Here is a 16,179-nt window from a genome sequence, read left to right on the forward strand (position 1 = left end):
GAAATTCTGGTAGGGGGGGAAAAGAACAACAAAGTTCCTGTTTACTGTTGCTGAACAGGCCTGCTGCTGCTGGAAGCAGAAATGGAAGGTCGCACACAATAAACTGGCTGGTGGAAAACAGCTGATGTGGAAGATTATTATAGCTGTGTGTGTAGTGACCAGATTGTTTGTGTGTGTGTACTTGTGCGGTTAAATGTGGAAGACTCTTTTCTCCACACATGTAAATGACAGGCACATATTTTGCCCCCGACCGTTTCAGCTTCATATCCATCACTTCAACGTGGAGCACATCAATGTGTGTGGCTTGGTATAAACACACAGGCCCAGGACAACAGTAATAAACAGATGCTTTCCTTTCTTTTGACAGTCAAACAACTTTACAGTGGTGACAATTTTCCCAACCATTTTCCCCATAATTCTTTAAACTGTGTGGCTCAACATGGCAGCAGAGCAAAAAAATATGTGAAGAGGCAGGATTATTAAGGCAACAACGTCTGCATGCAGGAAAGACCGAACACAGCCATTTTGCTTTCGCCATTACACAAAATACACATTACAATAAGTTGACTTGGTTTACTGAATGCATCATGGAGTGCATTATGATGCAGCATTCGCTACATGCTGCCTCCACTCAGATCCACAAACATTCAATACAAAAAGCAAGTGGTCTGGCCAAATGCCCATCACACCTGTGCTACAGTGAGGTTATACACAGACCATCTGTCCACTTTTTTATGTGAAGTTGCTCGAAGCTGGATGACAAAGAAGCTCATTTTGCAAACAATATGATTCTTGTCAGGAAATTTTGGTCATAATACAGGAGCAGAATCATAAATATAGAGGGAGATCTAAAGCCTTCTCCCCTTCCTGAGGCAGCAGAGCTCTGACTTTCCACAGTACCAAAACTCTGAGTCAGCCCTGCTGCCAACACAACATCAAACTCAACGCAACAGTTGGACAGGAAGCGAGAAAACGTGAGAAAGACAAAGCATGTCAAGAGACTATCAAGAAAGACAGGGGGGCCAAGCAGTAGGGGGAGGATACAGGGTCAATGATCTCCCAGAGGAGTAGCAACTAGACTGAAACACTGAAACTCATTTTTGAACATTTACACTTTGGGTAGTTGCTTCAACATGCTGAACATTTAGTCAATCTGTTTAAAGAAAAACAAATTAGTCCTGAGGTCAAAGAGCACAGAGAGACCCTGGTTAAGACCTTATATGCTTCTCTGCACTGCAGTCCTTTCTCACTGTTTGAAGACAGATTTTTTTACCATAACAATCTTAATCAAAGCCTGAATTCACTTTCTTCAAGATCTGTCCTCTTCTCCATCAGCTGCGTGGAAATGAGTTAGATTTCTCAGATCTCCTACTTGGTGCACTTACTCATGCGCAGAGGGTTAAGGTTAAGCCTTTAGGTGGAAAACGATGTTACTAAACCACGATTATTCACAATTTTATACTGACACCCAGCCAAGAATATTGTGTAAAGCGTCTGCCAATTCTGCTCCCATGACTTCATACTGATGAGATGAAAACCTTTTAATTTGCATCCAACTTTGATGCTAGCCTCGTTTTCTAAGTATTAGGAGCCAGTATTTAAAATTCTGTGTAAAGTAGATTGGTGACAACAATGGTCCAAATCTTGTGGTGGCGAACCACTGGAGACCTCTGCTGTGCGTCAGCACCATCTGTGAGGATGGATTTGCGATTTCAACACTTTGCGCTCCTTTACCTCCTCTAGCCCTCCCTTCCCCTTTCTCTGTGCACTTTATCATGCCTGTGGCTCAACTTGACCTTTAAAGAAGAAGTCATAATAACATCTCTCCTCAGACTTCAAACAGTCACTGCCGCTTGTTTTAATCCATCACTGCTCTGACTCAAGCAGTAGAAGAGAAAAAAAAACAAAAACACCCCCAGCAGTGACACAGATGAAACAGACGTGTAGGACAAAAAGAATGAAAAATAAGAGGTTGTTTTGCCTCTCTGTGACGTATTCAACTGTTGTCAACACAGCCAGCCATATGTGGTCGATTTATACTCGTGGATTAAGCCTGGCCTTAGACCAACAATGTCCAACTGAATGGAGAACTTCAGCAATAGAAACATCATAGGAAAAAAAAAAGGTTAGGCTTAATCTAAGGCAAAAAAAAAAATGTTCTTTAATTAGTCACCAAATAAATGGGCCAGATTATTTTGATTTACTTCATTTTGTATGGGACTGTAATGCTGTACATGCTGTAGTTGGCAAAATCAAAGGGGAACATCATGATTATAAAACATGGCGATGACCCTAAATACAGACATCTTCTATACAGTTTTTTGGTATGTGATGTGGCAACCCCAGGCATGAGAAACCATAATATCTGCTATAAAATTTGAAGATGTCTGACCTCACAAAATAAAATGACATACCCCCCCAGGGCTTTAATTGAGAGTAAAGCCCCAAAATTGCTTGTAATGCAGAATGACAAGGCAGGTCAAATATGAAATAAAGTGAAAACATGGCAAACATAAAAGGGTAAACTGTCATAGTTGTCATAGTCTGCAAAATCTCATACTCTACTACTATCCTAACAAAAACAAAAATCAGTGGTTGCAGCCTTCAGTTTATAAGTTCAATAAGAATCTCATCTTCAAATAAATCTTTTTAAAAGTAACTCCTACACTCACTCTCAGCAGCTGGCCCTGAGTGGAAGATTTTTTTGTCCAAAAACAACTAAGGACCCATTTGTTATGCTGTGATAATTTCCCAAGATGGATATTGAGTGTGAAAGAAATGTGAAATTGAAATCTCAATCTCACTCCATTTCATTTCCCTTTAATCCCCAGGGGGAGATTGTGATTATGGCTGATGATGGACACTACTTCACTCCAGCATACTGGAAGACTCTGCTACAACAGTGATCTTTATGGGGATAATTGAACAGAGTATGTGGATGTAAGCACACAAGCTATTGTTATTTTGTGACTGCACTGTACTTTACATATTCTGCTATGTTTCACTGATGGTGAGTAGGTTTTAACCACAGTCATGCAATTTTTTTTTTTTTTTGCTTTCCAATAATAACTCTGGCTTCAAGCCTCAACATGACCAAAATACAAGCAATCATCCAAATTCCTTGGATTTTACTTACACCAATAAAACACTTTAAGTAAACATATTTTCCACTCATTAAAATAATCAATTACCTATTTGAATTGTTTAGAAATGACTTTACTGCATGTCTTTAGGTTTGACAGCATATCCCAGTTATAGCAAAATGATGAGTGACATGTTTGTCCAAATATGCTAATATAACTAAGCAACAGATAATTCCACTCAGTTCCATGGTGATGACTCATCTGACAGATCTGAAAATAGGTTCAGTCACTCTTGCTTGAGCTGAATTAACTCTGTTTTTTGGTCTGACAGCTTTGATCATACTGCTTAGCAGCTCCTTGTAACGGAGTTATATGGTCAAACATGGTTGTTATGGATTTTTTTTTTCTTCAAAATAACCTCTCACTATTTTTGGGAGGCCTGAAAAAGTCAGGCCTGGTGGAAGATTTTTGGGGCGTGACAATCTGACCATGTCTGACCTGTTTTCTGTTTTGCTGCTCAAGACTTGAAACTGACTTTGGGGTTTAAGTCTATTCATGATTCCATAAAACCAAAGTAAATATACAGTGAGGTCCAGTGGCGTTCCGTCAGGGCAAGTAAACCTGGAGTGTTTGTCTAGTGAAATCTAAAAACAGACCTCAATTAAAACCTAGCAAAGTAACTCAACCTCTCCTTTCATCTCAGAGAGCGTTGTCATAAAGCTTCTCTCATACCTGTTCACATCCATCCTTTACATTACTGCCATCTTGTAGCTGCAGTTTGCTACTGTCTCTGGAAGCAGAATTAATGCCGCTTGACAACGGAGCCACTGAAACCTGTATGGGATAGGAATTCTTATTGGCGTATCAGTATCCCGTTAACAATGGCTGGAGCTTGCCAAGCTGAGACAACGGAGCCACTGAAACCTGTATGGGATAGGAATTCTTATTGGCGTATCAGTATCCCGTTAACAATGGCTGGAGCTTGCCAAGCTGAGAAGCCAGCAGCTTGCAGGTGGTTGTTGGCTGTGCCTTCACTATTCTGAAATCAGTTACCATGTTTGTGTGGAAACAGCTAGCAGTAGCAAGAGAACAAGTACTCTCATTTATCATAGTAACAGATGAGTTTTCTCTAAGTAACCACCTCAGCCAACATGTGATGTCAGAAACTTAATAAAACATTTACCACGTTAGTAATGAAAGCACTGACGATGGAGAGCGGTTCTCCTGACATGTGTGGTTTAATAAAACAGACAAGGTGAACAGGTGCAGGCTCCAACAATATTTTCAGAGAAATAACTTGGTGGAAAGAGTCTGTCAAAGTGGTCCAATTTGTCTTGTTAAAGACTTAATAGGGTGGGGAGTCTCACAGTCTCTGCTTGCCTTCTTGTAGAAGTCACCACATACCACTGGTGAGGTCCAAACTATTTGGACATGATGTTATTTTTGTAACTTTGGCTCTGTACAACATCACAGTGCATTTTAAATCAAATAATTAAGTTGTGACTGAAGTGTAGATTTTCAGTTTTAATTCAAGTTTTTTTTTTTTTTTTTAAGTACTTTTAAGTATTGAAGAGTTACAGACAGTTTTATACATAGTGCCCCATTTTTAGAGGCTCAGAGTAATTGGACAACTGACTGACAAGCAGGCCTGTTCTCTCATTTTTCCATTAAGTAATAAATGGTAAATGGACTAGTTCTTATATAGCGCTTTTCTACTCAATTGAGCACTCAAAGCGCTTATAGAACACATTTTTGACATTTACCCATGCACACCCATTCATACAAGCACTTCCAATATTAACTAAGTGCTTTAATTATCTAACATTCACACAATGGTTGCATCGGAGAGCAACTTGGGGTTAAGTATCTTGCCCAAGGATACATTGGCATGTAGCCTGGAGTAGCCAGGAATCGAACCGCTGACCTTCCGATCAGTAGGTGACCTGCTCTACCTACTGAGCTACAGCCACCCCTAAGCTCATAAAAGATTTATTGCTGATTCCAAGTGTTGAACTTGTGTTTAGCAGCTTTTCACTGGAACTCTCAATATGAAGTCCAAAGGGATGTCCATACAAGGGAGGCCATCATTAGCCACAAAAACCAAAACCAACCTATCAGAGAAACAGGAAAAACTTTAGGAGTGACCAAATCAACAATCTGGTACATTCTTAAAAAGAATGAATCACCTGTCCACCTCAGCAACACCAAAAGGCCTGAAAGTCCACAGAAAACTTTCCTTATTTAAGGAAACTTAAATAACATTACAGCATCTAACCAAGTCAAGACCACTCTTGTCATTATTAAAGTCTTTATCTCTTGATCATATTGATTATACTAGATTATATTATTTTTATAATATTTTTATTTTCATTTAGAGAGTTTGATTTTCTGTTACATGGCACTGAACAGGAGTGGCCCTCCAATCTCATTGTACATCCTGTATAATGACAATAAAGGCATTCTATTCTATTCTATTCTATTCTAAAATCAAGAGACACCTTCATGAATGGAAATACAGAGGAGGTGCAAACCACTGGTTACACTAGTGTTTACGGATGATCCGACTTCTAAGAGAAGCAGAGCAGGATGAATTCTGAAGTTTACAGGGCTATACTCCCTGCTCGATTTGTCAAATGCTGCAAAACTGATCGGACAGCTTTTCACAGTGCAAATGAATAATGACCCAAAACTGCAAAAGCAACCCAAGAGTTTCTCAAGGCAAGGAAATTGGATATTCTCCAATGGCCAAGTCAATTTCCTGATCTCAGTCCAGTAGGAAAAAGATTTTAGTTACCGAAGACAGAACTGAAGGCAGAAAGACCCAGAAACAAGCAGCAATGGAAGATGGCTGCAGTAAAGGCTTGTTTGAGCAAGAGAGGAAACACAGCAAAGGGTGATTTGTGTGGGTTCTAGACGTCAGGCAGTCACTGACTACAAACAAGTTTCAAAAGTATTAAAACCAATCCTTTATGTTAGTTCATCCCACTCATTTTGAACCTCTGAAAATGGGGGATAATGTATGAAAATGGCTATAAAAATCTGCACTTCTATCACATCTTCATCCACCGTAGCACACTGTGTACAGTGAAGCAGGTGGATAGAGCAACATTAGCAAGCATCTGTCTGCAGTTTTTAGGGGCCTTCAAGTAAATTTTAGTTCCTTACCACAGATGGCAAATACACTAAAAAACTTCAAAAAGTTTTAAAATGACAGGTCTTCATAGTCACTGCACACCAACTAACTTTAATAATGATGCTTTGACATATGTTTTTCAAAAGTGAAATATGCTGAAAATATGACTAATATATAAGTAATAGAGAGTGTGGACAGAAGGATGCTCTACCTACTGGCTGTAGCTCAGTAGGTAAAAATTTTTTTTTTTAATTAAATAATTAAAAGCACTTAGCTTAATTAATTAATCATGGAAGTGCTTGTATGAATGCGTGTGCATGGGTAAATGTAAAACGTGTTGTGTAAGCGCTTTGAGTGCTCATATCTGAGTAGAAAAGCGCTATATAAGAACTAGTCCATTTACCATAAAATCCACAAAGAATATCACTGAGACCCTGCATGGTCTCAATACAAGAGCAGTACCATGTAAACGTTTTGAAATCACATCACCCAGATATTAGATTACCATGGAAACTAGACGCAGAAGCCAAACATGTGACCAACACATTTAGTAATTGTAATTTCTGAGAATTACCAACCCCAGCTCCCTAAACTGTAAGTTGTAATTAATGAGTCAATCAAACCATCAACTCCCCGTATGGGTACGATGCAATGTCTACTGCCTAGTTCATTGCTTAATCTTTTCCCAGGAGAAACTCATTAGCAACAAAGTTTCCTGTAAAAGACAGTAAAATATCTGACAGTCATAGCCAAAGAACTGACTGTTAACTTCCTGGTAAATACAGTCATTACCTACTGCACATGGCAAACACTCAAGTATCTGCTTCGATAATGTGGGTGTGAAGGCTAACATAGGAACCAATGACAAACACAAACAGTGAAAGATACATAAAATCTCTCTCTTTATGAGTTACACACATGAACATACACACACAAAAACACCATATGCCCTACGACCCATGTCCTCCTGCAGACAGAATGACTCACTCTTGCCACTGTAACCACTATCCGTCTATTGTCCTCAACAGGAATGTGCTTGGGTGCACACAACACAAATTAAGTTTCTGTCTGCAATGGAGATGTAATCGGCATTCCTAGATGCTACACAGACAGGCTGACAAAGCTACGGTGGTCAATGGTTGTCTCCCCATTATTACCATTCCTTCATTCTGTCTCTCAGACTATAATAGGAGATTTGAGACATGTGGAGTAGAGGTATCAACACCAGTAGCTTTGCAGACAAGTTTCTATAAAAGGCCTGAGGAAGCTGTGGTATGTCTTAGATGGTTGATTAAAATCATGTGAATTCAATGTCATATGACCAAAGTTTAAAAATAGCTCGACAAGTCTCTGTAGTGCCTATCTTATTTAATATTATACAGACAGACATGAAAAAAGATGGATGTGGAACAGAGGCCTGTCTTGTCTTGTGAAATTACTTTTGGACCAGGGAGCTAGCTGGCCACCTAAAAAATGAGAAACAGGTTTCTATCCAGACAACAAAACAAAAGAATGGATATTGCTTTGTCCTTTAGAAAAAAAAATGTATTAAAAGAGAATTACGACAGAGAAAGACACAACAGCATCCATGCCAGGACAGTGAGGGCTAACCCATGTAACATGAGGGAATTATGGTGGCTTCACAAGCTGTCTGCAACGCTTCTCTCCTCCTTGGCTCCCTCTTTCTGACAAAAGAAGCAAAGCAGCACAACATCAAAGCTCAGATTTGCAAGTCTAAGAAGCGGTTTTAGAGCTAGAAGAAACTTCAGAGAAAAGGCATTGTGTGGGTCTGTGGTTGACAGAGGGGACATTAAGAGATTTATGCTTAACTAAAATACTTCAATAGTTCTCCCTCTGTTTTTTACAAAGGCATCTTAGACATGCATAGCCTCAAGGGGTCCGGGAGATGCAGACGCAGCAAGTGCTTGCTCCTGACAAAAGGAGTACTGTCTGAGAGGATAGGATAAAAACCACACAGTACTGGGACGTAGAAGTCAGAGTTTAAAGACCCCTCAGCAGGACATAAACCTCAGTCTGTACAAACACTCACTGGCCACTTTATTGGGTAAAACTGCTCACTAGGGCAAACATCTAATCAGCCAATCATGTGGCAACAACTCAATACATTTAGGCATGCAGACATGTTCAAGATGACCGTTCAAATTGAGCATCAGAGTGAGGAGGAAAGGATATTTATGTGACTTTGAACACGGCATGGTTGCTAGTGCCAGACGGGCTGGTCTGCTGGGATTTTCCTAAACAACCAATTCTGGGGCTTAGAATTGTCCAAAACCGAGAAAATATCCAGTGAGCCATAGTTACCTGGGTGAAAATGCCCTGTTAATGCTAGAGGGCAGAGCAACAGCAACTCAAATAGCCACTTGGTACAACCAAGGTATGCACAAGAGCACATCTAAATTGTTACAGCAGCAGAAGATCAAACCTGGTAACACTCCTGGCAGCTAACAACATCAAAGCGTGGATCTATCATGCCTTGTATCAACAGTTTAGGCTGCTGTTAATGGTGTAATGATGTGGGGGATATTTTCTTAGCACACTTTTGGACCTTTAGTACCAGTTTAAATGCCACAGATTGGTATGTGATGTATTGTTGATTGGTATTGTTGCTGATCATGCCTTTATGACAGGATGGGTGCTTCCAGCTAAATAATGTGCCATATCACAAATCTGAAATAATCTCAGACTGGTTTCTTGAAAATAACAGTTTTCCATAATCATCATCATTAATCATGGTGGAAGTACTCTATAATTCCAGGTCCCAGGGAATCCTGTGAACTGAAACTGTAATGGAGGCCACTGTGGTAAAATAGCCATGTAACCCAGTGATGCTCCTGTGGGACTAGCCATAAAGAACTAGGTTGCTGTCCATGGTGCTGAACCCAGGGCAGCACCAGAGGGACCATAATAATCACAGTCTACACATGCACCTCCCTATAGTCTCAATCAAGTAAAAGGCTGGTTTGACAGCATGAAGCAAAGAGAGAGAAGCTAACTGAGTTTAACTCCTTCGGGACAGCCAATCTGTCTGGAGTGGTGTACTCAGAATAGTTAGGTGCTGGTCTCGTGACTGCGGCTCATTCTGTTGACCTCCTACCATGGAGGCCACATTATACCATTACTGTCTGTCCTCCAACTGCACTCAACCAAGCAGTTTATAAAAATACTAAAACTATCTTCTAACTTAATTCTGTAAATGTATCACATTCAAAGTGTTCTGGTTTGAAGTGTAACCACAAGTTTAAGTTTCCCCAATGGAAAGAAAAATGAATGGGGGTATAGACTCAGACGTGAGCAGGAGGTTATTTTGGTGTGTTGAACTAATCCAATACTATTTCAAATTTTTGTTTAGAAAAGTTTGTTCTCTTGACAATTTCATTTTTTGGATTTAATGCTTCTGTAATGCATTAAATTGCATTTTAGTTTAGACCACAGGGTTGCACATTTGAAACCCACTTGCTTTTGATACTCCGTCAACATTTGTAATAGTTTATATTCTTTACTATTATCTTTGTTTAACCTCTACTGTCTTATACCCTCTTTATACCATATAGAAGACATCAGCTATGGTCACCATGTGGCCCAAGTTCATCAAAACATACCAACACTTTTGTCATGTGGAGAGCATTAGGTAACAGTTTTGCTGCCCAAAATGGGTTGCAACCCACTGCTTAAGAACCTCTGTTGTAGCTTCAAGGCCCAGGATTTCATGTATGATTTCACACAGAAAATGAAAATAAAATTTATAAACGTGTAACACATTGGCATGTTAAAAAAAGATTTACAGAGAAAAACAAATGAGATTCTAGCAGCATAGTGCTCATTAACATCATAATTTATATATCAGAGGAAGAGCTTCCTTAGGGACAAACTACACAGTACACAGTAGAATTATACAAATATACACTCTAGACACAAACAATGTCATGTCAGACCAATGACTCAACACATCTACATCAATGGAATAATAAAAAAATAACCAAGAGTGTCAGTAAGAGTGTGAAACCAGACTCCTCTAAATGCTTGCCTGAATTTGGAAGGTAGAACAGGAATGAAATATACAAAGACAAAAGGAAAAGCATGTGGTGAAGGAGAAGACTGTCTTCACTTTATTTCTCATGAAAATCTTGGCTTTGGCAGCTGTGGTGTAGAGCTGATGAATGTAATATTTTTTTTTTTAAGTTGGACACAGACCAAAAGGTGGGTTGCAGAAAGCTGATAATTTTTCCCCAGAATATTCAAGCAACTGATTTCAAAAATTACTGGCAACAATTGGTTGCTGAAACATTTTTCTTTGTCTGTGCAATGTAACAGGGTCCTGAGGTCCAACTTCTTGAGACATACCACTTTAATCACTAATCAAGCCTGCTCCCAACAAATTACTGCTGGGGAAGTTTCATTCCTCCAGTGACATTTCCTTAAAACAAACACTAACAAAAGCAACAATTTCTTGAAAACAAAAATGATTGGTTGTCCTAAAAAGCAGTAAGAAAGAATGGGTTAGAGGAGATATGTATATGGGCCTACTGGATGCTGAAGCATACGGTGCTAATATGCACAGTAAACTGATATACCCTTGAGAATTATTAGTCTTGTACACTGGAGGTCCAGCTGTAGAAGGAACTGCTGGTGGAATGAACAGGCAAAGGATGCTTGGAGGTAAAGTGTAAGATTTGTGGTCTGGAAGGAAACTTTTTAAACATTCAGGGAACATGAGATTACCACTCACCTTTGACATTTAGGTGTAGTGATTAGTGTTCATGTAATTCCTTATGGCATCTAGATACAAGTAAATCCCCAAAGAACTATATTTGTTAAGCTGCCTTGAAAAATGCAACAGCAAATGTGTCAAATTGCTAATGAAATGAACAGCGTGTACAACCACTAAACACAAAGTTCAAAACATACTGCACTGGGAGGTAGAGGAAGTGCTACACAAATAGTAATAAATTAACCTTGAAAAATCACTGAATGTGCAATTGTGCAATTTGCTTTTTTTTTTTTTTTTTTAAGACATCCTTTCAATAAATAAATATATAAACAGGGAAAGTGCATGTGTTTGGCTCACACAGTGTCCAACATGTTTGGTGTGGACTTGGCCAGGATTACCGCAGTGTATGCGCAAAGCTGACTGTGAAACGCAAGACATGAGGCATGATGGTGGCAGTGAGTTACTACTCTAAATGATGAACGAAAAACTATTTGCATGTCCAAATACACTGTTTACAAGGATGAATTCCAGCCTGAGGAAGGCTGTGAGTGAGGAATTTTACAACATGATGCTGGTTTCAGACTGGAATAATCACACAAATGTTTAAAACACTCTGGGGAGGAAGTTCAAATCTGCCATCACAAATAAAAGTGGACATACAAAATGTGAGAATCCAATTCACAAATTAAAGTTGCACTGTCTTTTTAAAAATGGACCTTTTATTATAGTTCTATAGGGATACGCTTACCACTGTGTTGCATCACCTCTTCTTTTGTAACTCAGTGTTCCTGAATGTACAAACTTTTTCTCATAATTCAGTATTTATCTCCAACTTTTTTATTTTCTTCTCCAATTTAGGATGTAAGGTAATGGTTACAAATACAAGTCACTTTAAAAAGATTACCAACCCCAGATCTGGGCATAAACAAAGAGCAAAGTCTTCAGGGATCAACATGGAAAACAGGCCCTTCTGTTTAAGCTTCCTCTCACTGTTCAAACAGTCAGTGGGTTAACATGAGTGGAACTAATATAACCCACAGGGTCAGCCTAATCAACTGCAGTTAAAGTGGCAATCTTGGACTAAACAACTTCACTTGAGGGCAGTGTTTCTTAATCACTGAGTCAGGATAGATACCAGCAAAAGACCAGATATATTTCTTTTGAATGATGAGCTGTAAACAACGAACCCTTCTGAAAGTTGAAAACACTTGTACAAGACTGTGGCAAGTGAGCAGCAGGACTCACACACAACCCAACTCCTCATACACAAATATTCACACACAACTTCAACTGATGTAACATTGCTCTCTAACTCTCCTCTGTCTCTCTTTCACACACACTCTCATTCCAAATACCACCCTTGTCATGCCTGCTTCCAACAACACGGCCAATCTCACCGCAAACTAATAGTCCTGGGCTGCTATCTTCAGCACATTACCCCTGGGAACCACACACACGCACACCAATACAACACTGACACTTCTACACAAACACTCACAAATGGACCAATACTATACATCACAGTAATGCACAGACGCACCAACACGTAAAGACACGCATTCAGAAAGAGAGACTCTACTGTGGAAGCCTGCTCATGGAGTAAATCACAATTTATTCAGATCAGGAATATTCCTTGTAGGCACTTAAAAAGTCCTTCTCAAATCCAGGGGGCTTTTTACGCCCCTCTCCCTGCTAACCACACTAACCACAGGGATTTCCATCAGCCAGGCTGCATCCTGTAACGAGCAGCCAGATATTTCAACCATCCACACCACACGCCAGAGCCTTGAAAAACAGCAGGGCGGGGACGGTAAGTGTGTTTGTGCGAAATATAAACTGTGCGTAATTACAGAAAGAATGTGTAGTTATATGCATGATCATCTTGAAGGTTTTTTAACAGATGTATTAATTTAATTTTATGTATTCCTTTATATGTTTCTCTCATATATGACATAGAGAACATAATTGCCGACTATATATACAAATTTGTTAAATTATGTGTTTATAAACATTTTAACATTGCCTGGTAAATGCTGGGGTGTGAAGGCATGCTGAACTTGAAAGACAGAGACTAAACTGAGAGGCCTGACAGACTCCAGGCCTTAGGAAACATTTTATTACAGTGTGTATGTGTGAGTTTGAGTGTGCACACATGGGTATGAAATGTTAGGTGAGAGCAGGCTCTAAGGATGTGACTGCCTCAATCGACCCTTTTAATAAGTCTCATGGTTATGAGTGACAGGAAAAACAGGATGGTAGAAAAAATGGAAGGGAGAGAAACAGAGTAGTGAGAGTGAGTGTGACCTGAGCTTGGGTTCATGTTTCACTGTGAAAGCATGGTACTTTAGTTTTCTTTGGAGAAAAGCGAGATATTCGAAGGTATGTCAACATCATATGAAGTGTACACTGGTTAGATAGCTCGAGATTACACACATTAGGCACTCATTTTTTCATACAGGAACATACAAAGTCACATACAGGAGATTGCAGGACTTTAAATATGCCTCACTGTCTAATTTCAAGCTGAAACAACAGCCTGTCTATTCATATAAATGGTCTTATTCCATCCTTGGTTTTTCTATACATATGAACTGGAGACAGGATTGGCTTAAGGTGCAGCAATGTACTTGTGATAAATAGGGCTGCTTGTGCATCATCAACAGACAGAGTAGCAAAAGAGAAATGGGAAAGGTGGGAGGAACAGAACAGATAGTGAGCAGACATGTTTTTGGCAGTGCTGCCACTGTAGAGGAGTGTTGAGAGCATGGCTCATCTTTTGCCCCTGCTTCCATTTTTCCATGTCTCCTTGTTTTTCTCAAGCAGGGCTGTACAATATCCCCCCTGACAACCCCATGCTACTCTCTTTTTCAAGTTCTCATATTTCCCAGTTGATTCTTTTCTTCATTTCTCCTTCATCACTTCCACAATCTTTTTCTTTTCTTCCCATCCTGCTCTTTTCAAGATGATGTCATCTCCAGTGAGTTCTCAGGGGAGCTCAAGAGAGAAACAGGCACAGATTACTTTGCAAAAGCAAATTAGTAGCTCTGGCTTGTGAGTGTGTGATTGCCTAGGGGACAGGTCACCTGGGACACACATCATACCAAAACCATGAGGACAGGTCGATGGCCTGCCTCACCGACAGGCGCCAGGCCTCCCAGAAAAGACAATATTGGCCATTAAAACATGGAGTAGGGAGACTTCAGTGTATGCGTGTGCATACATACAGAGATTCATACAAACTGTGATAGTAGTCTGAGGGCTGATGCATTGGATTGTAAAACTAAGCAAGAGAGGGCCATGCTATAGTTAAGAGACTAAACAGAATCAAACCGGAAGTACTGACAGAAAGATGTAACCATGGATAAAGTAAGAAAAGTGAAAGGTACACAAAAGCAACTCTATGGACCAAATAGAAAGGCAGTAGTCACAAAACTGAAAGTGCCAAAGCTTCAGGGGTGCCAGAATCAACTGCAAGGACAACACCTACTGAGGTGTGATGGCGACCAAAAGGAGAAAGTTGTTTTCTAGCCAGACACAGAAAAGACAGGGAGACAGTGCCAGAGCAAACCAGGAAACCAGCTTAGCCAGCAAGGTGGTGAACATCAGAACAGAGGACTGACTACAGGGAAAAAGAAAGGAACAAGTACTAATTGTGCATTTTGGGAATGAGAAACGCACAATGTCTAAGAGAGACCCCAACACAGTGTGGGAGCCAGGCACTGTGCAGGTATACTGATCTCATAGAGTTCATGGAGTTAAGGCAGGGGTCAGCAACCTGTAATATGGAAAGAGCCATTTGAACCCGGTTTCCACGGAAAACAAAACAGTGAGAGCCGCAAATACTAGCGGAAGCCGGTAGCGGCTACCGCGAGTGACGCATATATTGAGAAACTAAAATAAATAAATAAATACATAAAATGATTTTATTTTAAGATTTCAAGATCACAATAATGTTCCAATTTAAAACTACAACAAAAACCAAACTGACAAAAATAAAATGTACTTCAATTGGATACTTATAATTTACTTCCGCGAGCCGCACAGAGCCGCAGATTAAGCCTGAATGAGCCGCATGCGGCTCTGGAGCTGCGGGTTGCCGACCCCTGAGTTAAGGCATCAGGAATAAAGAGAGATCAGGAATGAGCCAGCAATGAGGGAATGTTGTACTGTTATGTTTGCTAACCTATAGCTTAGGGTGTGAGGCCTGGGATGGATTTTGGCTTGTGTCTGGTGGGTCCTTAAGGTGAACGGCAAGAAGAGACACAGAAAACTATGCATAGCATTAGAGTATAACCAGTATGAGAGAGCTAATTGAACTGTGGTTTCTAATCTGCAAAGTGCTAATGGACGCACTTTGAAAGGTTACAGCAATAGGACATGGTGATGAAAGCATGTCAAAAAAAAGGAACTAATGTTTAACATGGTTATTTAAAGTTAAATCAAAGTGATATGCTCTGCCTCAATGATGAGGATTGGGGGGGGGGGTAAGATGGCAAAAGATGAGTATATATAAACAATGACAATAAAACTGGGCAGAGTCAAATCTCTGGGATGCACAGACAAGAGGACAGGGGCACAAGGAAAATCTTGAGTTGAACTGGTGAGCAGCCTGATAGAAAGTGGAAAACTAAATGATGATGGCTTGTGATGGTCAGAGTTGCACGGCATCATGGGACTTTAGCAAAACAGCACATCCACTTACAACTCAGCCTGGAAACTAATTTATTAGAGCTAAAAAAAACCAAAAAAACACACACACTTCCAGGACCAAGTAACCATTAAAGAAATACAACCCTTTTTCTTATCAGTGTCACTATTATTATAACCCCAAAATGTAATTAGGAGTGTTTGCTACAATTTGCTAAGGCGGACACATTGGCAAGCTTTTTATCATCAAGCTCAAAGTTAGCTGAGTGTTTTTGGCAAAGTTGCACTATTTCTTATTTATCTAGTTTCACAAATCATGTTCATCTTGAGAACCCATATTTCATATACCACAAACACATGATGGAATAACACATGATAGAACTATCTTGGAATCACATTCTTCATCTATGATGATACTTGGCCCATTTGGACAATTCTTCATCCAAAATATCCTTGAAAATACCGAGGTCATTTTTGACTCACTGCATGAATTAAATGTAGTGTTCACTGTGCTGATATGCCAGATTGCCAGTCACACGGTGTGCGTGTGTGTGAGTAGGTGTGTGTGTGTCTGTAAGCAATAGTGA

The 16,179-nt window shown here is 39.8% G+C and overlaps 1 protein-coding gene across 2 annotated transcripts in view; it reads right to left on the bottom strand.

The window, feature by feature from the left end:
* vps13b (vacuolar protein sorting 13 homolog B) overlaps positions 1–16,179 on the bottom strand; it is a 313,875-nt gene that overhangs the window by 30,499 nt on the left and 267,197 nt on the right. The gene's annotated exons all lie outside the window — the stretch shown is intronic.

This window comes from Archocentrus centrarchus, chromosome 16 (assembly GCF_007364275.1).
Source record: "Archocentrus centrarchus isolate MPI-CPG fArcCen1 chromosome 16, fArcCen1, whole genome shotgun sequence".
In the NCBI taxonomy this organism is placed as follows: domain Eukaryota; kingdom Metazoa; phylum Chordata; class Actinopteri; order Cichliformes; family Cichlidae; genus Archocentrus; species Archocentrus centrarchus.